The sequence below is a fragment of the Lepisosteus platostomus genome, chromosome 2, assembly GCF_059453375.1.
Source record: "Lepisosteus platostomus isolate fLepPlt1 chromosome 2, fLepPlt1.hap1, whole genome shotgun sequence".
In the NCBI taxonomy this organism is placed as follows: domain Eukaryota; kingdom Metazoa; phylum Chordata; class Actinopteri; order Semionotiformes; family Lepisosteidae; genus Lepisosteus; species Lepisosteus platostomus.
Window position 1 is genome coordinate 50,364,197 of NC_142612.1, and position 27,737 is coordinate 50,391,933.

A 27,737-nucleotide genomic window follows, 5' to 3' on the forward strand; every position below is an offset into this window, starting at 1 on the left:
TTAATAATTTACATGCTTTTTGTAATTTATTTTGAGAGAAAGAGTCTTTATTATTCCCAAGGGGCAATTTGTTAAAAGTTTAACTTATATCAGACAAGACTACCATCGCTGAATCAATGTATTAAGGTGCCTAAGTGAGCTAAATTAAAATCTACAAGTGTTTCATATTGCATTACACTGCAATGAGGCATTCTATGATTTATGTATAAACAATAATTAATTAAAATACTGGATATAATTGTTTGGTTAGAATATTTTTAACAATTTAAATCTAAAATAAAACTGTTTCCTAATTTAATAATTGCTTACACTTATATAGCGCTTTTCTGGACACTCCACTCAAAGTGCTTTACAGGTAATGGGGACTCCCCTCCACCACCACCAATGTGCAGCATCCACCTGGATGATGCGACTGCAGCCATAGTGTGCCAGAACGCTCACCAAACGTCAGCTATCAGTGGGGAGGAGAGCAAAATAATGATGCAAATTCATAGATAGGGATTATTAGAAAGCCATTAGTGGTAAGGGCCAATGGGAAACTTGGCCAGGATGCCAGGGTTACACCTCTACGCCGGAGGACGGCACCTGTTTACAGTATAGTGTCCCCGTCACTATACTGGGGCATTAGGACCTACATGGACCTCTGGGTGAGCACCCACTGCTGGCCCCACTAACACCTCTTCCAGCAGCAACCTACATTTTTCCCAGGAGGTCTCCCATCTAGGTACTGACCAGGCTCACACCTGCTTAGCTTCAATGGTTTGCCAGTTTTGAGTTGCAGAGTGATAGGGCTGCTGGATATGGCACTTTTGTAATGTTTATCCACAGTTACTAATTCTGTATACGCTATGTAATTTAAATATAATTCTGTAAGTGTTATGCATTATTGTGGCATACTGTATCTAATTTAGAGTGTGTAATCATTGTATTTAATGAAATTCCTTATTTCTGGTGTTATGCCACCACCTAGTATTCCAAACAACTTAGAGTATAGGTAAAATGTGCCATAATAATAGAAAAATCAAATAGTACTGTGCTTTAAAAAAATATTAGTTTAAATTAAAATATTTGTTTATTTAACAATTGCAGGAAACACATTAGGTGGGTATTTAAAAATATCTAGTCCCAAAGAAATGGGTGGGTTCTGTCGATAAGGAAACAAAAACAACCTAACAATAGACCTGAAAACACAACTAACACAAAAGGAAAGTGTTATGGTGACCTGGCTAACTCCCTGGCATTGGCTATCTGACAAGTATATAAAAAAACAACTAAACAGATCAAATCCAAAAGTAAAGGTTTATTCCATCCTGAAAAGAGAAGAAAAGAAACACAATGTTTTTGCCGTGGAGCCTTCTTCGTGTGTGAGAAAGGGGAAAACTTCAGTAGCTAATAGAGCATGGGAGAACAAAATCCGGGAATAAAGAGGGGGCGGGAGTAGTAGAGAGGGCACTCAGGTGGTGTGAAGTTGAGAGATGTGAAGAGCGATGTGCAGTTGAAACCTGTAAATGAAGAGAGTATTAGAAAGAAACGAGGGTGGAGGTGTGATCCTAGTTTCAGGATAGTTTTGGTTTCGGATGTTTTTCTGCAATATGATTTTAGAAGCCTTTCTTTGAGAATCTCCCAGTCTCCTTCCTGTTTCCCCAATGTAGATATCTGGGCATTTTCTGCAAGAGATACAGTAAATAAGGTTGCTGGAGGAACAAGATGTCATCTGAGTGATTTGGAATTGTCCTGAGGGGCCTTGAATGAGGTTGGTTTTGGATATACAGATGCAGCCATTCAAAGTGCGTGGTACAGACACATACCGGAGGTAATTGGCTACGGCCTCGCGCATCGTGACCTGAGATGACGCAAAATACCGCTGTATGTGATTGGTTGACCGACAGGGGCACTCGTGGTCCGTTTGTCGGTCGTAGAAAGATTTACAGTAAATGTTATTGCTGTGCCCGTTTTAGCATTGAATATTTATATGGAATTTTACCACTGAAGAGAAATCTTAGTACCTGAGCATAAAAAGAATAGGAGCATACTGTAACGCGTGTGAAGGCCATAAACGATATTAATTTTGGAACATAAACATACAGTATATGGCTGGTCTCGGTACTTTAAATAAAAAATACACACCAGTATTCCATTTCTCCCTAAATATTTTAAGCTTCGAAGTCTCTAACGTGATACCGGAGTCAACAAGCATACTTTTAGAATTTGATTAAAAGGGAATATACTATGGAATGTGACCTTGCCGGTGGCGCTGTGGGTTAGGTTCCTGACTCCCACGTCATAGCTGTGTGTTCGAATCCCGCTGGAGCCATGACTCTTTTTTTAACAAACATTTGGTTTAAAAAATAAAACGTTTCCCTGGCTCAGAGATTAAATAAAACTTCACTTGCACCAAACACATTTATATTTCTAAATATCACAACATGATCGAATTTAAGTCATTTTAATAACAATGAATAGTCACCTTTGCGTTACAAAATAAACATTTATATTGATTTGAATCGCGTTTTGATTTAAATTGCAAACGTGAGTTTAAATATATGTGTTTTTTGATTCACAATCAGACAAATGCAACATAAATTGATATCTTTGTCTTCTAAGTATCTTAATAAACTATCAGCATAGCTTTCTCCCCATTTAGATTTATTTTTCTTGGGATCTTGGGATCAAACGTGGAAAGATTAGATTGTAATCGTTTTTATTTTTTAAATACATTTTATAAAAGTGTAATCTATGCTAAAAAGTTGTACACCACCTGCTATAAAGATACATATTGTAATACTTTCGGTTCGGATAGGACAGACAAGAGAACTCAGACTTGCAGAGTTAAAGCAAGTTAAAGCCTTGATTTTATATATCACTTTTAAAAGTGGAATCTCAAAGCAAAGTAAATACCCCACACTGATTGTCATGCTAATAAAGCACCTTGAATTGAATTGAACTGAGGGAGAGAGGGGGGGAGGGCGAGCGAGAGAGCCAGGACAGACAGACATATAAGATACACTCCACAGACATTCACAATAGCGACATATCATAAAACGTTTGCACATATAGTTAAGTTATTATTTGTTTTCAGGAAGTTAAAAAAACAATTACTTATCCAGTCTCTCGAAATTAAATTATTTTTCAAGCAATGCAACTAACGTCGGGCAACGTGTTTTTTTTAATCCAGTATTGACAGCCACATCTTAAATCTTGTCAGTCAGCTCTTTTTTCTCTGTTTGAATTGTGGCGTTTCAAACAACTTGGGATAACAAGTGGTCTCAAAGTCACCGAGCTCACAGAGCTTCAACAACAGATGACAAATCCCTTAGTCCTTCCTTAGTCTTCCTGAAATTGTCAGATTAGGAGTGAATAAAAGCATTTTATTAAAAACACGTTTGCGTTTGTTTGGGAGCTATATTATGTATTTTTCATATGTAAAATATAATGATGTGTTCCCGCTTACACATCGCACGACTTTAAAAGCTAGAAAAACAGGCTTCGATTCACATTATCTGGCGAGCTTTGTCTTGTCAAAGGACAGCACAAAAAACAGACAATACACGGTGGGGGAGGGCAAGCGAGAGAGTTTTTTGCCCTCTGTCAAAAAAACCCAAATCACCCGGGGCAGAGACTCTGGGGTGATCATTGTGTGGTGCAGAGCGGAGCTCAGTCATTCCAAACAAGTAGTAAAGAGAGAAGAGTCAACAACTGATTTAAGGACGATCTGTAAAAGTGCAATGAAATACAATATTGTTGTTGTTGTTGTTCTTATTGTTGTTTTTATCCTGTAAAGCGTTTTGAGAAGCCACCTTTAAAGGCAATATATAAAAGCGCTGATTCTTATGGAATGTGTTTTTCCTTCTTCTTTTTTCAGCATGGAATAAACCTATTACTTGATTCCTATGGATGCTCAGTTCCGCCGGGGATTCAAAAAAATATATATTTTTTAATCGCGTATCTAAGGAAATAGCAGTATAACCTTGTTCATGCACAAACAGTGGCATGTTACATTATTAACTTGGGCGGTTTTTGACTTTTTTTAAATTGCAACCATAAATAAAGCTGATACTGTTTAGACTTTTAATTATTTTAAACTGTATTACAGCAGCACAATGCACAGTGCAACGTAAATTGCAAAAATGCACTTGGAATCTGTCCAAGCCCTACTCTGTTGGGCATTTTCTTTTACTGTAATGGACATAAAAACTCCCTTGCTTTTAACAGAGCGTTTCATAATTTCTTACTACGAAAATTATTTAAACTGCAACACTTATCATTCAACCAGAGCTCGAAATATCACAAGGATCCTCAAGAGCACAGCAAAGACTGTACTAAAAGTATACTAGTGACAAAGTAGTATACTTTAGATCTTTTTTTTCTGAACAGGGTAAAATCTGATCATGTTTCTCTATAACAATAATAAAAAAACATTATTTTACATATCACCTTTATGTAATATCACCTTAAGGACAGCACATACAAGGGTTAATTGCACAATGGACTGCACAAAGAAATTTAAAATAGTCTTCTTTAGGTGTGAGGGCAGGAGTGGATCGCAGCAGGCATAATCAGCAAATTAGGAAAACAAAGAACAGGACAGGTGAGACGTTTATCCAGAGAGCGAGTGATCAGAAAAAGGAACAGCTGTTACGCCCAGGTTTTACGCTCTCTCTGCTGACTGAATAAAAGCATTTTATTAAAAATGCGTTTGCGTTTGTCTGGGTATTTACTTTGTAATCTGTGGTTTACATCTACTGTATTGCTTTGAGATGCCACTTTTAAAGGTGATATGTAAAATAAAGTTTTTTATTATTGTTATAGAGAAACATGATCAGATTTTCCCTGGTTCAAAAAAAAGATCTAAAGTGCTTACACCTAACTTTCTTAATTAGATGTATTTAAAACAGTGAACTACTGTAGGTGTAACATAACATTCAGAAATACAATTGAGTTTTGTGGTGTTTGTATAGATAAAACGTTCCTAAAACATATAACGTAACAAAATTAAAGACGATTAAAATCTGTAATCTTTCCACTTGTATGTCATCGGAAAATACAAGAAGTTTCTGCTTTGTGTAAGGATGGTATCAAAAAGTAATCTAAGTGGTGAGAAAGCTGTGCTCAATGATAATTAAGGGACTTAAAAGTAAAAGGAGATGCTTCATATTGCTTGACTAATTTTAAAAACTAAGTTATAAATGCAGACGCTCTCTCTTAATATCTAATATCTTTTAGATTTTTATAGAGAAATAGAGGCTGTACAGTATGCGTTACAATATAAACATTTACTGTCAACCTTTAAAACAACAATTGATTTCAAGACGATCTGTCAAAGTGCAATGAAACCTATTACTCGATTCTTATGGACTCCCAGTCCCGCCAGGGATTAAAAAATAACATGGAATCGCGTATCTAAAGAAATAACAGTATACAGTAACTATGTTCATGCACAAACAATAGCATGTTACATTATTAATTTGGGAGTCTCCTCTTGCCAGAAAGAGCTAAATTGCATTTTGCCTCAACACTCCATACTCAACAACGATAATTCACAAACAGCCAGAACATGTAACTCCACATTCCCAAATATACCTCATTTCCATAGCCCCGCCCCTTATGCAAAACCAACATCCCTCCTCTGTTCTCTCTCTCCGCTGGCGTTTGTAATCGTTTTTATTTTTAAATAAACTTTAGCAAAGTCATGTTTTTTAAAAATCTAAAGATTTCTTTATTTATGTCGTTATTTACTGGTTTCATTAGTGACAAAGGCTAAACTTTCTTGGAAAAATGTCTTTTATGTAAACCATATTTGCTATTAATTAATTTAGGGCTAGAATATGTTCATTGTCTTCCAATGAAAGAAGGGTTCCTTTCACCGTAGTCGGGTTGACATTAGAAGCTTGCCACAACCGGACTGTTACACCAACGCATTAGCATGTTAAAGCGATTTCATTGAGGAGCCTAGCTTTCTTAACTAGTAAGTACTGTACTTCCTTGGCTTTGGAGGGGGGGAGGTGTCTTTCGCTGGAAAATCTTGACCCCTTCTACTTTGAAAATACCTGTGAAACCGGTTTAATTCGTCACAGCCAGCACTCCCGCAGAGAGGGGGGTTGTACTCGTTAATGTCTTAGCCGGAACACATCATTATATCTCATTTTGTATTTCTATAAAATAATCGTTTGCCCAACCTATTGTTGTTATTGTTTTTATCCTGTAAAGCGCTTTGAGGAGCACAGCTTTCTCACCACCTAGATTACTTTTTGATACCATCCTTACACAAAGCAGAAACTTCTTGTATTTTCTGATGACATACAAGTGGAATGGTTACAGATTTTAATCGTCTTTTTTCTGAACAAGGGGAAATCTGATCATATTTCTCCATAACAATAATAAAAAACTTTATTTTACATATCACCTTTAAAAGTGGCATCTCAAAGCAATACAGTAGATGTAAACCACAGATTACAAAGTAAATACCCAGACAAACGCAAACGCAGTTTTAATAAAATGCTTTTATTCAGTCAGCAGAGAGAGAGCGTAAAACCTGGGCGTAACAGCTGTTCCTTTTTCTGATCACTCGCTCTCTGGATAAACGCCTCACCTGTCCTGTTCTTTGTTTTCCTAATTTGCTGATTATGCCTGCTGCGATCCACTCCTGCCCTCACACCTAAAGAAGACTATTTTAAATTTCTTTGTGCGGTCCATTGTGCAATTATCCCTTGTATGTGCTGTCCTTAAGGTGATATCACATAAAGGTGATATATAAAATAATGTTTTTATTATTGTTATAGAGAAACATGATCAGATTTTCCCCTGTTCAGAAAAAAAGATCTAAAGTATACTAGTTTGTAACCAGTATACTTTTAATACAGTCTTTACTGTGCTCTTGAGGATCCTTGTGATATTTCGAGCTCTGGTTGAATGATAAGTGTTGAAGTTTAAATACTTTTCGTAGTTGGAAATTATGAAACGCTCTGTTAAAAGCAAGGAAGTTTTTGTGTCCGTTACAGTAAAAGAAAATGCCTGACAGAGTAGGGCTTGGACAGATTCCAAGTGAATTTTTGCAATTTACGTTGCATTGTGCTGCTGTAATACAGTTTAAAATAATTAAAACTCTAAACGGTATCAGCTTTATTTATGGGTTGCAATTTAAAAAAAGTCAAAAACTGTACTCAAAATGCAATTTAGAGGTTTCTTGCAAGAGCAGACACCCAAATTAATAATGTAACATGCCACTGTTTGTGTATGAACAAGGTTATACTGCTATTTCCTTAGATATGCGATAAAAAAAAATGTTGAATCCCCGGCGGAACACATTCCATAAGAATCAGAGCTTTTATATATCGCCTTTAAAGGTGGCTTCTCAAAACGCCTTACAGGTAAAAACAGCAATAACAGCAACAACAACAATATTGTATTTCATTGCACTTTGAAAACTAAGTAATAACTTAACTTTGTGTGCAAACGTTTTATGATATGTCGCTGTTGTGAATGTCTGTGGAGTGTATCTTATTTGCCTGTCTGTCCTGGCTCTCTCGCTCGCCCTCCCCCCTTCTCTCCCTCAATTCAATTCAATTCAAGGTGCTTTATTAGCATGACAGATGGGTACAATCAGTGTTGGGTATTTACTTTGCTTTGAGATGCCACTTTTAAAGGTGATATATAAACTTGCTTTAACTCCGCAAGTCTGAGTTCTCGTGTCTGTCCTATGCAAACTCGAAAGTATAACAATATGTATCTTTATAGCAGGTGGTGTACAGCTTTTTAGTATAGATTACACTTTTATAAAATGTATTTTAAAAAAAAAACGATTACAATCTAATCTTTCCATGTTTGATCCCAAGAAAAATAAATCTAAACGGGGAGAAAGCTATGCTGAAAGTTTATTAAGATACTTAGAAGACAAAGATACAGTATCAATTTATGTTGCATTTGTCTGATTGTGAATCAAAAAACACATATACTTAAACCCGCTTTTGTGATTTAAATCAAAACGAGATTTAAATCAATATAAATGTTTATATTGTAACACCTAGGTGACTATTCATTGTTATTAAAATGACTTAAATTCGATCATGTTGTGATATTTAGAAATATAAATTTGTTTGGTGCGAGTGAGGTTTTATTTAATCTCTGACTCAGGGGAACGTTTCATTTTTTCAAAGAAATGTTTGTTAAAGGAAATTCATGGCTCCAGTGGGATTCAATCACAGACCATGTGACCTGGGAGTCAGGAACTTAACCCACTGCGCCACTGGCAAGGTCACATGCAAAGTGCTGAAAAAGCACTACAGAAACATTATCAACAGACAATGTACAGCGTGTACTATTCTTGTGTTGCGGTACATGAATATAATTATATCGTTATTAATTTTTTTAGATACGCGATTCCATATTATATTCCCTTTTAATCAAATTCTAAAAGTATGCTTGTTGACTCCGGTATCACGTTAGTTAAAGACTTCGATGCTTTAAATGTTTAGGGAGAAATGGAATTCTGGTGTAGCGGTGAGGCTTATTAATAAGGCAGAATTAAGTGTTTCTGTGCTTTCCCAAATGAGGCCTCATCTCTCGGTTCATCTCTGTGGTGCAGCCACAGAGAAGCTATTCATGCAGGCTGATTTAAAGATGTTTTCTTTTGATAAGGGACAGCTCCCAAAGGGGGATGCACTTAGCTAAGCCTGGCTATCATGATCAATGGTCATCCATTAGCGCCTATCTGTCTAGGGAGTGCCAGATGGACATCTGGACTGCATTCCTAAGTGTCAGGAGTAAGTATCATATCTCACTTTGATCAACCAATCAGGGACTGGTAGGGCCAAGTAACCCACGTGGGACTCTGTTGCCCATGGAATTTTCAGCCAATCAACGAGCTGAAGTTCCTTCAGGTAAAAACAGGCAACACAGAGGGCCTGGTGGAGACTTTTTCAGACAATTCAAAAGGGAATTCAAAGGAGAATTCCAGGGCAGGATGGCAGAAGGCTCCCAAGGGCAGGACACTCTCGCAGTGCGCCTCCTGACCATCCTGAGACTCAGCCCGGACAACCACGGAAAGGCCAGTGTGACCGAGTGCCAGAACTTTCCTCTGTTCTAAGAGTTGAGAGCGGAGGTTGCCAGAGAGTAACCAGAGGATCCACCCGAGGTTAGCACCAGCAGCAGGCCTCGTGAACAGGTCAGAACTGTGGACAGCTGAATCACTATTCAGAATTAGCTCTTCATCAGGAACGAACCGGTCCTCTTCCTGACTTGCTGGGACCCACAGTCATCTTTTCTCCTGTGCGCAAACTTTGCTAGTTAAAGCCAACACTAACTAGCCGGTCAGTGAACATCAGCAGCGCACCATCGCAAGCCGCACAGCACAGCCTGGCACCGAGCCAGAGAGCGCGGATTGGACAGCAACAGCCTGAAACTTTCTTTGTGCCCGCAGGAGATCTGAATCCCCAGAGATTGGATGAGTATTCAACTTCAATGCATTACTGCTCGAGAATTCAATTGTTATCCCAACCAGTTGATATCAATTTAATTCCTAAGAGTTATGTACTTGTTTTGAGTATCTAATGTAGAAGTTATAACCAAGTTCATTTACGAAACGGTCTAAATGAATGATATACTGAACGTATGTCCTCTTGAAATATGTAACTCTTTGTAACTGACTGAATATATACCTTTTGTATTCTGATAACCCTCTCGATAAGATCTGTTAGGTTTACATGCATACATGCAGTATTACATTTAATAAATGTATACTCGTGTATTAGTACCTGTGTGTGTGCGTTGTTTGAGTTATATCGCATGGTTGGATTCTAAGGCCATCAAAAGAATCATTTTGTGATTTACTGCTACAATTAATAATTGTCCCAGTAAATGCCCAAACCCTACAGAACTGGTGTGTATGTTTTCTTTAAAGTACCGAGACCAGCCATATACTGTATGTTTAAGTTAAAAAATTAATATCGTTTATGGCCTTCACACGCGTTAGAGTATGCTCCTATTCTTTTTATGCTCAGCTACTAAGATTTCCCTTCAGTGGTAAAATTCCATATAAATAAATATTCAATACTTAAACGGGCACAGTAAAGACATTAAATATACATATACATACTGTATACAGTACAGTTTGCATATGGTAATATGTTTATGTTCCTAAATCAATCTCTTTTATGAGCATGTGAAAGGCATGGTGAATCGATTCTCAAAAATTACTGTACTTTGCATGATTGAAAACAAATGTGTGATTGCGAAATGCTGTGGTGTTACTTTTACAAAGACGGTCAATGAAAAAAATAATGTGGACCAGGGCAATACTTTGAGTTTACAGCTTGTCCAAGGTCATTCATTATTAATACTATAAGTAATATCTTCGTTAAAGACTTTGATGGCGACAGCTCAAACATGAGAGGTTGAACTTTATTAGCTCCACCTTTCGGAAATTCCGGATACTATTATTTTCTTGCGGTATTATAGGAGAATTTACGGTAACTCGCGGTAGACTGCGTAAAGCGCACCGCAAAATAATGCAGTATCGCCCGCGCATTTTGAATGGCTGCATCTGTACTGTATACAGTACAAATTGCATACAGTAATATGTTTATGTTCCTAAATCAATCTCTTTTATGAGCATGTGAAAGGCATGGTGAATCGATTCTCAAAAATTACTGTACTTTGCATGATTGGAAACAAATGTGTGATTGCGAAATGCTGTGGTGTTACTTTTACAAAGACGGTCAATGAAAAAAAGATTGTGGACCAGGGCAATACTTTGAGTTTACAGCTTGTCCAAGGTCATTCATTATTAATACTATTAGTAATATCTTCGTTAAAGACTTTGATGGCGACAGCTCAAACATGAGAGGTTGAGCTTTATTAGCTCCACCTTGCCGAAATTCCAGATACTATTATTTTACTTCTGGTACTATAGGAGAATTTACGGTAACTCGTGGTAGACTGCATAAAGCGCACCGCAAAATAATGCGGTATCACCCGCTTGTTTTGAATGGCTGCATCTGTACCCTGAAAGTTATGCAGCAGGGGAAAGTGTTGCAGGGGAAAGTGCCTGGTGTGGATAATTGCTGAAGGTGGTCAAGGAGCTGTGAACAAGAAGTTTATGCAGATTAGGTGGTCAGCGATATGAGATGATGGGCAGTCAGAAAAAAGGGTACCGATGGAGGGATCATTCTGTAAGATGGGCAAGCTGTTGTTAATGGTCCTGGGGATAGAAACGGTGTTAGGGTGGTAGGGAAGCACCAATGGAATGCAGTTGTGGAGTTCATGATTGAGTTAATGATCTGAGGGCTATTTCTGACTCGGGTGAAGGCCCTGTTAATAATATATGTAATAACATATGTAATATGTAATAAGATAGACATTTTTAACAGATTCTTTTACCCAGGAAACCCAAATTCTCTAAAAATTCAGAATAGTAATCTCTCTCTAGAAAGGTTCAGATACTTAGCTCAGATAGGTTTTGTTTGGATGATCATAAAGCAGGGGCTTTTGCCAGGCGCAAGCTTCAAGTTCCAATTCCTCTCTTGTCTCCTTTCCTGAAATCTGACCTTCTTACTCCTCCTTTTTCTCTCTTCTCTTCTCATCTTCTTCTCTTCTTTTCTCTCTTCTTCCCTTCTGTTGTCTAAATATGATCTTACATGTGTTTCCGGACTGCTCATTATCAATGATTTACCCCTTAACTTAGTAAACCAAGGTGAACTTTCACATTCTTTTCCTCAAAGGGACCTCTTACATGTCAGTGTAGTGTGCTCTCTGAAGGCACCAGTTCTGTAGGGGTTTGGGCATTTACTGGGACAATTATTAAAAGTAGCAGTAAGTCACAAAATGATTATTTTAATGGCTTTAGAATCCAACCATGCAGTATAACTCAAACAACGCACACACACAGGTACTAATACACAAGGATACATTTATTAATACATAAAATATGCATATAAACCTAACAGATCTTATCGAGAGGGTTATCAGAATACAAAAGGTATATATTCAATCAGTCACGAAGAGTTACACATATCAAGAGGACATACGTTCGGTATATCATTCATTTAGACCGTTTCGTAAATGAACTTGGTTATAACTTCTACATTACATACTCAAAACAAGTACATAACTCTTAGGAATTAAATTGATATCAACTGGTTGGGATAACAATTGAATTCTCGAGCAGTAATGCAGTGAAGTTGAATACTCATCCAATCTTTGGGGATTCAGATCTCCTGCGGGCACAAAGAAACAGTTGCAGGCTGTTGCTGTCCAATCCGCGCTCTTGGCTCGGTGTGCTGTGCGGCTTGCGACAGTGCGCTGCTGATGCTCACTGACCGGCTAGTTAGTGTTGGCTTTAACTAGCAAAGTTTGTGCACAGGAGAAAAGATGACTGTGGGTCGCAGCAGGTCGGGAAGAGGACCGGCTCGTTCCTGATGAAGCGCTAGTTCTGAATAGTGATTCAGCTGTCCACAGTTCCGACCTGTTCACGAGGCTTGCTGCTGATGCTAACCTCGGGTGGATTCTCTGGTTACTCTCTGGCAACCTCCACTCTAGACTCTTAGAACAGAGGAAAGTTCTGGCACTCAGACACACTGGCCGTTCCGTGGTTGTCCGGGCTGAGTCTCAGGATGGTCAGGAGGCGGGCTGCGAGAATGTCCTGCACTTGGGAGCCTTTCTGCTCCTGGGCCGTCCTGCCCTGGAATTGTCTCGCACCCCTGGAATTCTCCTCAGAGAATTCTGTTTTTACCTGGAGGAACTTCAGCTCGTTTATTGGCTGAAAGTTTCATGGGCATCAGAGACCCATGTGGGTTACTTGTCCCTACCAGTCCCTGATTGGCTGATGATGAGTACCCATGCCCTCTGACCTTGGGGTTGTAAACCACTTGGATAAGGCTATCCCTTGGAATCTTGCAGACTTTTAGGCGTCAATGGATGACCATTGATCATGATAGCCAGGCTTAGCTAAGTGCATCCCCATTTGGGAGCTGTCCTTTATCAAAAGAAAACACCTTTAAATCAGCCTGCATGAATAGCTTCTCAGTGGCTGCACCACAGAGATGAAGAGAGAGATGGGGCCTCATTTGGGAGAGCACAGCAACACTTAATTCTGTCTTATTAACAAGCATTGCCGCTACATCAGCAAACATCTCCTCTGTTTTGAAGTTGAAATAATTTCCACTGCTAAGTGTTGCTAACTTTATCAAGACTGAGAGATACTTACTAGTCCCCTATATTTGTAACAATATTATATAATATAATTATTGTATGTATATATAATATTTATATGTAAATATGAATAATAATATTGATGTTTCTGAAAAATGAACTTTCTTAATTTTTAAAGTATTCACTGCTATATTAAAATATGTTTTTAACTTTAAAAATTTAAAATAAACCTTTAGGACCATTGGTAAATTCAATTTAAATATCAAATAGTGGTGTAATAATTATAATTTAACAATTATAATATAATATTATAGAAATTACACCAAGACCAATTAATAGATGCTGTATCTCGGGAAAGAACAGCAGTGGGTGTCAGTGTTTGTAATTTTGTAGTGCGGAGAAAAACTTAATGTACATGTGGGGCAACTTTATGGAGCTGCCCCATTCAGTTCTTGGAGTACCATTCTCAAGCCTTAGCTGATGTGGAGGAATAAATACATTGGGAGACAGCTTTTAACTTGCACAAACACTATACTATAAATAAGCGCTGTCCTTCAGATGGGACGTAAAACCAAGGTCCTGACTCTCTGCGGTCATTAAAAATCCCAGGGTGTTTCTCAAAAAAAGTAGGGGTTTAACCCTGGCGTCCTGGCCAAATTCCCCATTGGCCCTTACCAATCATGGCCTCCTAATAATCCCCATGTATGAATTTGTTTCATTACTCTGCTCTCCTCCCCACTGATAGCTGATGTGTGGTGAGCGTTCTGGCGCACTATGGCTGCCGTCTCATCATCCAAGTGGATGCTGCACATTGGTGGTGGTGGAGGGGAGTCCCCATTACCTGTAAAGCGCTTTGAGTGGAGTGTCCAGAAAAGTACTATATAAGTGTAAGCAATTATAATTATTATTATTAAACAGTAAATATAGTATGGTACTGTATGGTTTTAAAGCCAATAAAATACAGTAAAATACTTTATGATCAAAATGTAAAAGTATTTTTACTAATTAGTATTAATGCAGATTAAAAAGACGTACATGTGTTAACAATAACCTATAACAATGAGTTATCTTAACAAGGAGTTATTTGATTAATTATGCTTTGTGAAACAGCACTACTTTTATTTGTAATACTTATTTAATTTTTAACATACTGTCATATATAAAATTGGAAAAATGTCAACATTGTACACAAAATAAATTTACTTAATGTAAACAATATTAAAAAAATAATAATTAATTATTAATTTTTATCATTATTATAAAGAGTATCCCCATAGGGTTGGATACTGGACAGAATTCAATCGCAGACATTTTCACAAAATAGCACAACAAAATAGAATGTTTCCATTTACCACTAATGCCTCATACCATACTGACAAGGTTGCAGTACACAACCATAAGTCATTCTTAGTCATTCAAAACTACTACCTACTTTTTTAATGTATATGCTTTTAAATACCATGTTAAGCATTCACTGTGCCACATTAAGCATTAACTGAGCCACATGTCAATTTGACAAACAGCATCAGAGTATTTTAAAATTAAAGTGTTGGGCGTTATGTTGTAGTATAATGCAGTGTGAACTTCCTTGTAACTGGTGGGCTAGGCTCTGGCTCAACGCAACCATTAGGAAATGGCTTGCCTTTCCGGTTCTGGTTGAAAGGGAACTCTGATGTGTCTGGCTGCCAATCTTCTCACCAGTTTTCATTTTTTTATTTATCTTTTTATTATAATTTTTTTCTTATTTCCTTTTAACTTAATTTAAATTTAAATTTTTAATTTTTAATTTTTAATTTTTATTTTAAATTTTAATTTTTAACTGCTTCATGTTGCAATTTGCAAACAGGCTTCCACTGTGACTCTTCTACTGCCGACTTCTCACCACTGGAATTGTTCAACTTTTTTAACCTCCTCCTAAGATTTAATTCCTGGTTTTTTTTTCGCATCGTTGCAGATTCCACCAAAATGATTTGAAGTTACTCCTCTCCTGCAACTATTGCAATTGAAACAGAATTCCATCCCACATCGGCGCTGACCTAAAAAAATGTACTCTCTCTAGTGTGTCTGGAAAACTCTCCACTGCCCCCTGGCTCCCTGAGAATGGACTTATCAGCACTACTAAACACCTGCTTTGTAAGCAATAAGGCTCTTCTCATTGTCACTTTATGACAGAAAAAAAAAAATGATTTTCTGTTCTCAACCGAAATCTGGCACAAACAAAACAATGGCCTCCTGTTTAACAAATTAGTCTCTCCCTGGTACGGTTTGTTTGACCTCCCTTGTCTCCTAGGCAGGCGGGGTGTTATTGTTATTTATAATCTCCTTTATGGTGTAAGTCCTGTTACTCTACCTCTGCTCTCTTCATTTGAGTGTCCTGTTTTAAATGTCTTCATTCCTCTCAGTATCATCATTGCCACAGTCTATGAACCACCCAAACCTAATGAAGACTTTTTAGGTGAGTTATCCGATTGACTTTCATTTGTATGCCTCAGATTTAAGAGGACTCTTATTCTTGGTGACTTTAATATACATATTGAATCACAGTCTTCCAGTTTAGCTAAGGATTTTCTAGCTGTGTTGGGATGCTTTGATCTAACCCAGTTTGTTCTTACATAACAAAAGACACACCCTTGTTTTAATCATTGCAAAATTACTCTTTTGTTTCTCATTTCTCTTACCTTGATCTAGGCCTCTCTGATCAGTTAGCTATTTCCTTCAGTTGTCCTGGCCTCACTGAACAAACTCTTATTTTGTTAAACAAAAGAGTCATCCTAAGTAATCCTAAGTCAGCTAAACAAATCATCATCCAAATAACTCTCAGGAAACAGGCTGATGTTTCATTTTAGATTTTTACTTGGACAGTTTTTTGTGAAACTGTAAAATACAAATAAAAAAAGTTGAGCATAGTTACAACACTAGTGTAGGAGTTTTGTGCATTTACTGGGACAATTATTAATTGTAGCAGTAAGTCACAAAATGTTTCTTTGACGGCTATTAGAAAACTGACCTTACGGAAGAACTCAGTAACGCACACACATGGATACTAATAAACGTGGTCAGCAACAAACAGTTTATCCGGAGGACACTGGGGAGGTACAGGCTGCTTAGATAATGAACGTTGCACAAGGTCCTCGATGTCGCAGCAGATGGCAGCAATAATCTTATGGGGAGGGATAATGGGTTCAAGGTGTTTCTCAGAGTCAGGAGGTTCGTACAGACGGGAAAGGGTATCAGCCTTGACATTCTTGGAGCCAGGGGTGTAAGTGATGAAAAAGTTAAATCAGGCGAAGAATAGGGACCACTGGGCTTGTCGGGAATTGAGTCGCCGTGCCGACTGGAGGTAGGCCAGGTTCCATTGATCGGTGATGTACGGGTTTTGTGCATTTACTGGGACAATTATTAATTGTAGCAGTAAGTCACAAAATGATTATTTGATGGCTATTAGAAAACCGACCTTGTGGAAGAACTCAGGAACGCAACACACACACGGATACTTATACACATCAATACATTTATTAATACATAAAATGTGCATATAAACATAACAGATCTTATAGTGAGGGTTAGCAGAATACAAAAGGTATATATTCAATAACGAAGAGGTACAAACCAAGAGAGACATACATTCAGTATACAATTCATTTATATCGTTTCATTAATGAGCTTTTATTACATCTACACTAGATACTCGCAAGCAAGTACGTCACTCATAGGAATTAAATTGATATCAACTCAGGTTGAGGTAACAATTGAATTCTCGAGCTGTAATGCAGAAAGTTGAATACTCATCCAATCTGTGTGGATTCAGATCTCCTGCGGACACAAAGATACAGTGGCAGGCTGTTGCCGCATCCGATCGGCGTCCTCTGGCCCAGAGCCAGGCAGTGCTGGTTTGGTGTGAGGTGGGGGAGAAGGAGGGAGAGATGTCTGCTGCGACGCGCTGACAGTGACTCTCTAAAGACTGGCTATTCAGTATTGGCTTAACTAGCAGAGATTGTTTACACGGAAAGTGACTGCGGGTCGAAGCAAGTCACACTCTTTAGACAGAAAATGACTGGTTTGTTCCCGATGTAGTGCTAGTCCTGAATCCTGAAATTCAGCTCTCCACAGTTTCGAACGTAGTTCACTTGTTGATCAGGTGAGCATTCACGATGGATTACCAGCGGTTCACGAGGCTTGCTGCTGGGCTAACCTCGGGCGGACCCTTTGGTTACGCGTGGGCGACCTCCGTTCTTGACTCTTAGAACAAAGGAAAGTCCTGGCACTCGGACACACTGGCCGTTACATGATTGTCTGAGATGAGTCTGAGAATGTCCTGGAGGAGCCCCTTCTGAGCTTTGTGCTGCCTGTTTTATCTGGAGGAACTACGGTCATTCATTGGTTGAATGTTCCGCAGGCATTCGAGACCCACGTGGGGTTACTCTGCCCTACCAATTCCTGATTGGCTGATCGAGGTGGAGGATGAGTAACCATGCTCTCTGACATTAGGGTCGTAAATAACCTAGGATGAGACTCTCCCTTGGAATCTCCCAGACAGTAAGGCGCCAGAGATGACTATTTATTTGGGTGGCTGGAGAATCTCAGCCTTGGGAGTTGTTCCTTATCAGGAAACTCTATCAGCTAGAACAACACCTTAAATGTGAACCAAATGGAATGGCCTCTCTGTATCCAGCACTGAGATGAGGGAGAGAGAGACTGGCAAGGGAGCAGCAAACTTAATTCCTGTATTTTTAATAAGCCTTGCCGCTACATTAGATAACAGGCTAACAGACTGTGCAATGTCAAGAACAAATGACAAAGACAATTCTAGTATGAGTATTCCACGCATAAACTGTGCTTACACTATGCTTAACTACATACTGAATGAATAAGCAAATTCTAATGGTTTACATTAGCGGAAGCTAGCGGCTAACATAACAGTATCTAAATTACAATACAAAGAATAATATCACAAAATAACTTGCTGACATGACAAATACACTGCTGAAAAAGAAAATGAAACTTAACTATGATGCTGTTTTAAAAGGCCTATTTTAGATGGATGAGGATGAACTAGTGGCAATATTACAGCAATGTGCTCTTGATCTTTAGTGCTTAAACTTCTTCCTTAAAATGAACTTCCTGTTATGTTTGCTTGATAAATCAACAAATGCTGAACTTTCTAGAATGTCCACTAGTTGTCACTGTAGGTTAACAGGTGCCAATACATCAATTTAGAGTCACCCTCCCCTCTCCCTCATGCTCTGTAAGTTTACAAAACTGGTGATCAGTTGATTAGATTAGCTTAACGATTTTTTTTCTATCCTCCGTATCTTGTTTCTCTAACTCTGATCCTCTGGAGCAGTGGTTCTCAAAGTGTGGTCCGTGGACCACCAGTGGTCCGGGAGTGTGCACCAGGTGGTCCAAGGTCTGACAAGTCTAAGCTGACTTTAAGTCAGAGGAATGGATATTATAATGTCTGCTAAGAAGTGGCTCCCCCTAGTAGCACTGTTAAGAACTGCAAGCTATAAATAGTAGGAGGAGGGAGTTGTGTGTTGGTTCTAGGTATTGGGGTTTCACCAGCTGTTAAGGGGACTGTGTGTGTCAGTAATGGGGCGAGCACCACCATAGTCATAGGCTTTGCTTGCTTGAGGGTCTACCGAAAGGACAAAGTTTCCATTCATTCTACCTTGCTGTACCCTTCTGTTTTAATGAAGCTTGAGTTATGGCGTACCACCTCGTCTCTTCATTCTCCCCATCAGTGCCTATTGCTTCAGTGTTTTAGATTTATGCACCACAAATGAAATGATGTCACTCATTGAAAACGAGACAGTCAGTTTGGTTGCAACATCCTTGCCACCGTGCAGCAGTCTATTGTTGTTAGTCATGCACGGGTCAGCTTTTTTTTTACCCGCACCCGCCCAACCCGATTTAAAATGATAAAAGTACTGACCCGAAGCCGGTCCAAACCTGCTCCATTAGAAATTACACTGAACAATATCTGAACATTCATTTGATCAACATTTATTGAAACAGCATATTCAGATTCCTTGTTTTAAACAGACTAAAGTAGCCTAGTCTTGTGACTGTCATTTTTGTAAATTGCTTCACAATCGATGCAGATAACGTAACCTGTGCTTTTTTCTTCTGTTGTGCTGACTAGCTCACCAAACTTCTCTCACTGGTGTTATATCCTGATCTGCTCTAATGAGGTTGCCATTATGTTTTTTCTTTGTAATACACTGTTGTCTGTTTACTTTCGTTTTCTCCCGCTTTGCCTCCCGCTTTGTGATACAATCAACTGGGGCTTAAATAAGATAAAACGTTAGTTTTAAAACTTAAAATCACTTTAATATAAGATACAAATGTTCGTTTTTCTGCAATATTTTGCTTTTGGTCATATATCAACCCGCACCCGCCCAACCCGATCTAATTTTTTTTTTTAACCTAAGTCAACCCACACATCACTAGTTGTCATGATTGTGTGGTTACGCTGTTTACGTTTTGATATGTAAGTGTGGTTCAACCGTTGCACTTATTATTGTTCGTACCGTTTAGTTCTTACTTTTGAATATCTCGCTTTGAGTTTGAAAGTTCAAAGTGTAATTTAGAGAAGCAGTCAAAGCAGAAGGGTTATATATGGATCACTGGCTCAAATCTGGGACTCTGAAATGCAAATATAGAAATGATAGTGACAGCACAAGTGTGTGTAAGATGCATTATAGATGTGAAAATGCGAATGAGGTAATTTGTGAACCATACCAGCAGTGCTGTAATTCTAATTCCAACAGCTTGATAAATATGATGTGCAAGGAAGCAGAAGGTGTGCTTGATCTGATGTCTTAGTCTGTTTCCGGACATGAGACTAAAGTTGTCCAGCTTAGATCTAGATATCACTTCTCTGATTGCTCAACAAAAGCAGCTCCATTCTTCACATTAACTTTTTAAGTAATAAAAACATTTGCAGAATATGCAGCTTTGTAAAAATATTAGTACTTTTCATAAACATTAATTCACTTTTTGTTGTTTTTAGTACATTAACAGGTGATGATTTTTACAGAGGAAGAAATGGACGTACAGATGCAGCCATTCAAAACAAACGGGATATGCTGCAGTACCACGCGGTGAGCGTGTCACATCAAAATGCGTCATAACGCGTCATATCTCGTCATATCGCATTTTACCGCATGCAAATTTGATTATATTAATAGTATCCGGAATCACCTTGTTAAACCGCCAGGTGGAGCTAATAAAGCTTAACCTCTCATGTACAGAATTTGAACTGTCACCAGATAACATCTGGTTTCGAATCCCGATCACTCCTGAGGGACAATTTTTATTCAATTGAGAATTTAATTTAACTGTGGCATGATGGCTTAAGTAATTGACTTATAAGCCTGAGGTTGAGTGTTCAAACTCAGGTATTGCCATGAGTTTTCTTTTAACAAAAAAACATTTCCTTGAAAAACTAAAATAGGAAATATTATGGACACTATATTGATGTTTTATATTTTTAAATATCACAACATGTTTGAAGCTAAGTCATTTATTATTATTTTCAAACTGCTACTGATATCATTACTGATAATGAATATTATCGACACTATTTTGTCATTACAAACATGTATGCCATACGGCATACGCATTACTGAAGCTAAAAGTTTAACCTTGGTCACTAATGTAACCACTAAATAAAGACATACAAACTGTATATGGCTGGTATTGGTATTTTAAATAAAAAATACACACTAGTATTCCACTTTCTCCCTAAACATTTTAAGAATCAAAGTCTTATTTCGTAAACGTTTTTACGTGCTCCTTCTAACATATTAAGTTTAATATGTGAATATTTAATATGTGAAAAAAGTTAATCCTGTTTTTTTATGGTCTGTAGCTCAAATCCTGCTTAACTAAAAATGAGACACAAGAAGAGTATTATTGGACAATGTAGTGAGGCTAAATAAATCAATAACGATATTAATTTAAAGATCTAAATATATTTATCGCATATGCCCGACATTACAGGCTGTGCCTGCTCGCCTTCACGGTGTTGTCACCACCTTTCCCTTTGAATAGCTAGCAGAGACCTCAGGCATCGGGCAGAGGAGAGATCTCCCTTTAGATCTCCCTTCAGATTTAAAAGGTTATTAATAATATCTTCAGTGTCGCATTAACATTGGAATGTTCTTCCAAGTATAAAAAGAGTCGATACTCAACGTGTCTCCTTTTTATGCTGTTGTAACAGAAGAAATAAGGTTCTTGATCCCGAGATGAAGTAAAACAGATGAGTTTATTGCATGCAAGGAACAATAAAGCCGAAGTCTTGTTTCCCGCAAGAAACAACAAAACCGAAGTATTGTTCCCCGTACTGTTACAAACTTTTGGGTTATATAGTGTTTTCTTCTCCGTTTCTGACGTCACTCGGTCTGATGGTAAAGAGGGGGGTTCATGGTATTTGGCCAGTTTACGATGTTCTGGACAAATGGTCAGTTTAACATTACACCCAGGGGGGTTCCTAGCTTGCATCTGCAATCCTTATCAGTTAACCCCCTTTCCTGCCATAAACCCCAGCTTGTGACTTAGAAGTCTAAACCCCCTACAGAAAGGATTAAATTCAAACCCCCGTCTTCACATCTTTCTTCATTCCCCCCTTATAAAATATGGCATACGTCAGTGTAGCCTATTTTTATACATACAATGTCAGGGCAGATCTTTCCTTTCTTGGCGAACAGGTATGTATTGCCATGACATTGTACATTCCACAGTTATAGCAAGATGTGATACATGTTTTTGTGCACGTGATGATTACAATTATACATATAAACAATACTATTCCTACAAATAAACACTGTAAAAAGGTTCCACCCCAGGCCCCAAACACAGACTTTACCCAAGACCCAATTCCCCAATTTTCAGTATAATAGTCCTGATATTTCTGTCCCTCATTGTAAATGTGTTTGGCCAGATGTGAGATGTGCTCAGAATTATCAGGAATATATGTGCAGCATTCAGTGCCAATTACTGCACAAGTTCCTCCTTGGGCCGCCAGTACATAATCTAAAGCTAGTCGGTTCTGCATGGCCACTGTTCTGAGGGCTACCATCTCATCATTAACAGCCTTCAGACTAGATGAGGTAGAATTTGCTAATTCCTCTAAAGTTGAAGCCATTTGAATTAATTCTCGACTTAGAAAGTTCATGCCGGCTTGTGGAAATATTATACCTAAATAATACTCCTAATCAGCCAGTTTCCTTTGTGGTCTGTGGTTAGGTCCGAAGGGGCTGTGGGTTTGAATACGGATATGAGGAACCACATATCCTAAATAACATGAGCCAGACCACTGGGCTGGCAACCATGGGTAGGCTCATTTTCCACAAATGAAGTATGTTCCATTTGGCACTCCCCATGCCTCTGAAAATAAGAAGCTTATACTGAACTGTGGGGTGTGCCAATCCCATCCTGGAATTTGGAAGGTAGAGGTGGATATATTTGCAGCGATGGTAAGGTTGCAACGACTCCATCCAACCAAGTGCAGACCATTAGTGTGCTGAAAACATATGTTTCCCTCACGTTCCTTATTTAGAGTCAGGTATGGTGGTGTATGGCTTCTGTTATATTTAGGAGCGTAAGAGCCTGTGAAACTCGTGGGCTCTAAGCCTCGCTCCTGTAGATATTGTAATGTTGTGCAGGTTAAAGTCGTGTTATGGCAACCCCCATAGTTTGTCATATTAAAATGTCCTAAATTATCCGTCCAAATGATCATGCCTATGACTTCCTCGAGACGCCAAGGAATGGCCCCCATAGGAAGTCCTCCCTGTACATATTTGGGTAATGCGGCACACACCCAGCAGGCACTTTGGTTGGTTTTCTTAGCTGTCAGATAGGAGAGGCCTAAAAAGAAATTAATTCCATGTTCTCCTTTGTGGGAGAGATGATCATTAATCCCTGCGGAACATAGTCCTACAGCAACAATTATCGTTATTGACAGAAATGATTTCATTCTGAGTCTGCAACTGGGGATGAGGCTCGTCGGCAGTGCGACGCGTGGATCCAGCGATCTCTTCCTTCCACTTGAACCGCAGACTCGGTTGTCAACAGGATCTGGTAGGGCCCGTCCCACCTGGGCTGGAGAACCTGTGAAGGAAATTTCCTGATCCACACCCACTCTCCTGGGATGAGGTTGTGCCCTCCTTCAGGTGGTGGTCCCCACGCCTCCAGGACCTGCTCGCGGGCTCCTTGGGTGGCCTCTGTCAGCAACTTGCAATAATACAAAGGAATGGTTGATCCATCTGAGGAAACCCCAGTCTCAGCACCTGTAAGAGAGCTTGTTTCAAATTATTACAGGCGGCTTTTGCTGCGGGAACCAAGGCAATCTTGTCCTTGTACTGCACTCCCCCCTTAAGCAGATCTGTGAAGAGTTGTGCTCACCCTGTAAAAACATTGCACCCAGGCCCTGTTAAAATTTTACAATGCTAGACACAAAAGGGCCTTATCATAACTGCTTCTATTAGACACTCTAAAGCTGAAGCAACTCAGACTTGTGGGTTTCCTCGTCAGGGGAAGCACTCAGAATACCATCAACATAATGAGTGATCACAGCCAGTTGAAGCCACGTGATACCCTGTTCTGGATAGTCATTCTTTGTAATGCATAATATTCCAACCCAATAGATCTGGAATAAAACCACCCATTAAAATCTGGTACTCGGCAAGTAAAACTTGCTGTCCCAATACTCCTGTGGCCTCCTGCCGTCTTCCCATATACATTAATCTATAGCACACTGTCGAACAGAGGAGTGAAACAAGCATGACAGTAGTGCTCCAGTATCCCCTAACAGAGAAACCAACACTCCATTAACAGTACATTTTTAACCACTGGACTGGGACGGACTTAGGGAGGCTACAAGGGATTTACAGGATCTAATCGTTAGGTAAACAGATTTTCTCACAAGACGTTATTCTCCCCAGTCTCGATTCTAAACCTACAGCGTTTCAGCATGTCTGGTTTCGAGATATTCGAATAAAACCAAATTGTTTCCATTATTGCAATCGTTATAAAAATACAAAAACTGTTTAACTACTTTTACGTCCACCTGTACTGTACTTATACGTTTCAGACGCTCTTATATTTTCCAATCTCCTTAAGTTGATTTTGGTCAAGTCTCTTCAGTTACGTCTCTAGCCAGTCCCGCTGGCTAAACACACTCACACCGTCATTTAGCATACCAAAACTCACAGTTACACACATACATGCCGGCACACAAATTCATAAAACACACAAACACATCGAGAATATATTTTTCTCTTCGTAATACAATGTGCTGTATTCTTGTTTTACTTCTACATGAATCCTTTTAATTCCTGAAGCGCACTCCAGGTTCGCTGCATTTCTAATTTCGGGTGCGGTACTTTAGCCCACCGGTCAATATCTTACGATTTTGGATTTGATCGTATGGGGGAATCAGGGAAGGTAGGTGCGAGTGCAGACCCCCTCGACGGGGTGCGAGACAGTATTAGAGTGGCGCTGTCATCAACGGCTCCAGCCCCTGCTACATCAAGTCCTTTCCCACTTCGAGTGAGAGTACAGATCTGCGGGCGCCCTCCCTCTAACAGGGGAGACCCTGATCCGTCTTTATCACACTCATACCAAGTGTTATCCCAATCAGACCCCCCTTCTCCATATGGCCACTGTGGGAATTGATCCCAATTATTTTCGTTTCCTGCCTGTTTGTTCCCTGTGGGAGAGCAGGATATAACTTAGTCGCCGGCTGTAGCACATTAACCAGTGCAGCGTGACCAGGAGTTAATTCCTTCTTTAGTTTCTCATTCTCCTGTACTGCCTCTTTTAGCTTTTTTTCTATACTCTTTCGTAGCGAGTAAAGTATCTTTTCTTCCGGGTTTTTGTTTTCCCCGTAAACACACTTTTAAATCACATCCCAATTTCTTTTTTTTTTCTCATGTATCTGCCACCACTGGTGCCGGCCGTGCACCAGGGTGGGAGCTACATGCTTGTGCTTTTGCCAATCAATACTCATATGCTTTCTTTACAGGCGTCTTCGCCCCAAATTCCCTCTGACAAACTCAGCTTTTTCCATATTTTTCTCCTTCTTTTCCGTCAACTTACACTTTTCCGATATATAAACGGACCCTTCCACTACTTTCTCAAACCATCAGTTAGCACACATGTTCGGTCTCTTTTACTTTTGTCGTGTGTGAGGTAACAGCTCATACAGTAAGGGGATGCTTTCACTTGAAAAACCTGTGCATTCCTGCACTCATTCAGCCAAGGGCGTCTGTTACCTCCGGATCTAAATACCTCTCAGAGACTTTAGAGAGGACTTACACCGCACTGTTCACAGGTAAGGGACGAGACCTCGAAAACCCCCTTTCTTGATCAGTAATTCACCATCCCCAGAACGCCAGCATCGCTGCTTTTGCCCCGGGGTGGACTTACGCACTGAGCTCAATCAGGGCGATTCTCGGGTCTCAACGTCCTTTAAATCCCGCTACTTAATGCTTTGCTCTTTTATTATGAGGTGTGTTTATGTTAGTGTCGTGCGTGTGTATATGTATTTCACAAACAAGGAAAACATCAAAAACATACATACATATATATCTTTTCTACTCCTGTTTCCTTTAAAACAAAAAACCACGCCACGCCAATCTGTGCACGATCAAGGCGTAGCTAATCTCAGGACCCCGGGCGCAATTAAGGCCCACACCAATCCTGGATTATACGTGCATTTAATGTACCACTCAGCTCCAGAACCCCGGGCGCAATTAAGGCCCACACCGATCCTGAGCCTCAGAATTCCGGGCGCAATTAAGGCCCAAACCAGTTCTGACCTTCAGAACTCCGGGCGCAATTAAGGCCCACACCAGTCCTGAATTACGTGCATTTAATGCACCACTCAGCTCCAGAACCCCGGGCGCAATTAAGGCCCACACCGATCCCGAGCCACAGAACTCCGGGCGCAATTAAGGCCCACACCAGTTCTGACCTTCAGAACTCCGGGCGCAATTAAGGCCCACACCAGTCCTGAACTACGTGCATTTAATGCACCACTTGCTCTAGAACCCCGGGCGCAATTAAGGCCCACACCGATTCTGAGCCTCAGAACTCCGGGCGCAATTAAGGCCCAAACCAGTTCTGACCTTCAGAACTCCGGGCGCAATTAAGGCCCACACCAGTCCTGAACTTCACGGTAAAGGTCCAAAACCCGTTCAAAAACTCCACGCGCAATTAAGGCATACACCAGTTTCGAACACCTGTACACAATACCGCGGAACCCCTGCCAGACCAAATTCTGGGCTTACAGCAAACAACCCATTACATACAGCGGTGTCTTCCCCGGGCCAGAGGAATTTAGAAACTCACGTTTACTCCGTCATCTCGGGCGATTCTCGCAGGGAGCAGAGATTTCCCAATCGGTCAGAGAGAGTCGGGACTTTTTTTAAAAAAGAGGAGTCCTTACCTCTTAGTAATGTGAGCGCTGACCGTCTCTCCTGCCGATGGGAAGTTCTGCGCCTTCTGGACCATCTGCCGACTACGCCAAATTTGTTGTAACAGAAGAAATAAGGTTCTTGATCCCGAGATGAAGTAAAACAGATGAGTTTATTGCATGCAAGGAACAATAAAGCCGAAGTCTTGTTTCCCGCAAGAAACAACAAAACCGAAGTATTGTTCCCCGTACTGTTACAAACTTTTGGGTTATATAGTGTTTTCTTCTCCGTTTCTGACGTCACTCGGTCTGATGGTAAAGAGGGGGTTCATGGTATATGGCCAGTTTATGATGTTCTGGACAAATGGTCAGTTTAACATTACACCCAGGGGGGTTCCTAGCTTGCATCTGCAATCCTTATCAGTTAACCCCCTTTCCTGCCATAAACCCCAGCTTGTGACTTAGAAGTCTAAACCCCCTACAGAAAGGATTAAATTCAAACCCCAGTCTTCACATCTTTCTTCAATGCTCAGCTGCTAAAATTTCCCTTTAATTGTAAAATTCCATATAAATATTCAATACTAAGCAAATTAAAATGTGCGCAGTAAAGAGATTAAATGATTAAATCTTTTCACTACCGACCAATGCACCATGAGTGCCTCTGTCGATCATTTTGGCCAGCCAATCACGTACAGCGGTACACTGCGGTGGCTTGTGGGTAGTTGCGTGTGGTACGGGTTTGTACCGTGCATTTTGAATGGCTGCATCTGTAGGCATAGGTGGTCCACCACATCTGTGACTTGATATAAGTGGACCGCTGACCATAGAACTTTGAGAACCACTGTTCTAGAGGACAAATACATACATATGTTTGATAGTTCTCTCTTATCTACCCTCGACACCTCAGCTCCTTCTAAAACTTTTTCTCACTCTGCTCCCTGGTAAGTCAACCCAGCTGCATTCAATAAAGGCAGTCTCCCAGAAACTTGAACTTAGGTGGTGTCTTTCTCACCTAAACATACTGTACATTATCAGCCTTGGAAAGGTTACTTGTCTGAATATAAGGATATAGAGTCCGCTAGATCCAGCTTCTTCTCTCACATAATTGAATATAACCGTAACAACCCTAGACACTTTTTCTCCACCATCAACATACTGTACTGCTAAAGCCAAA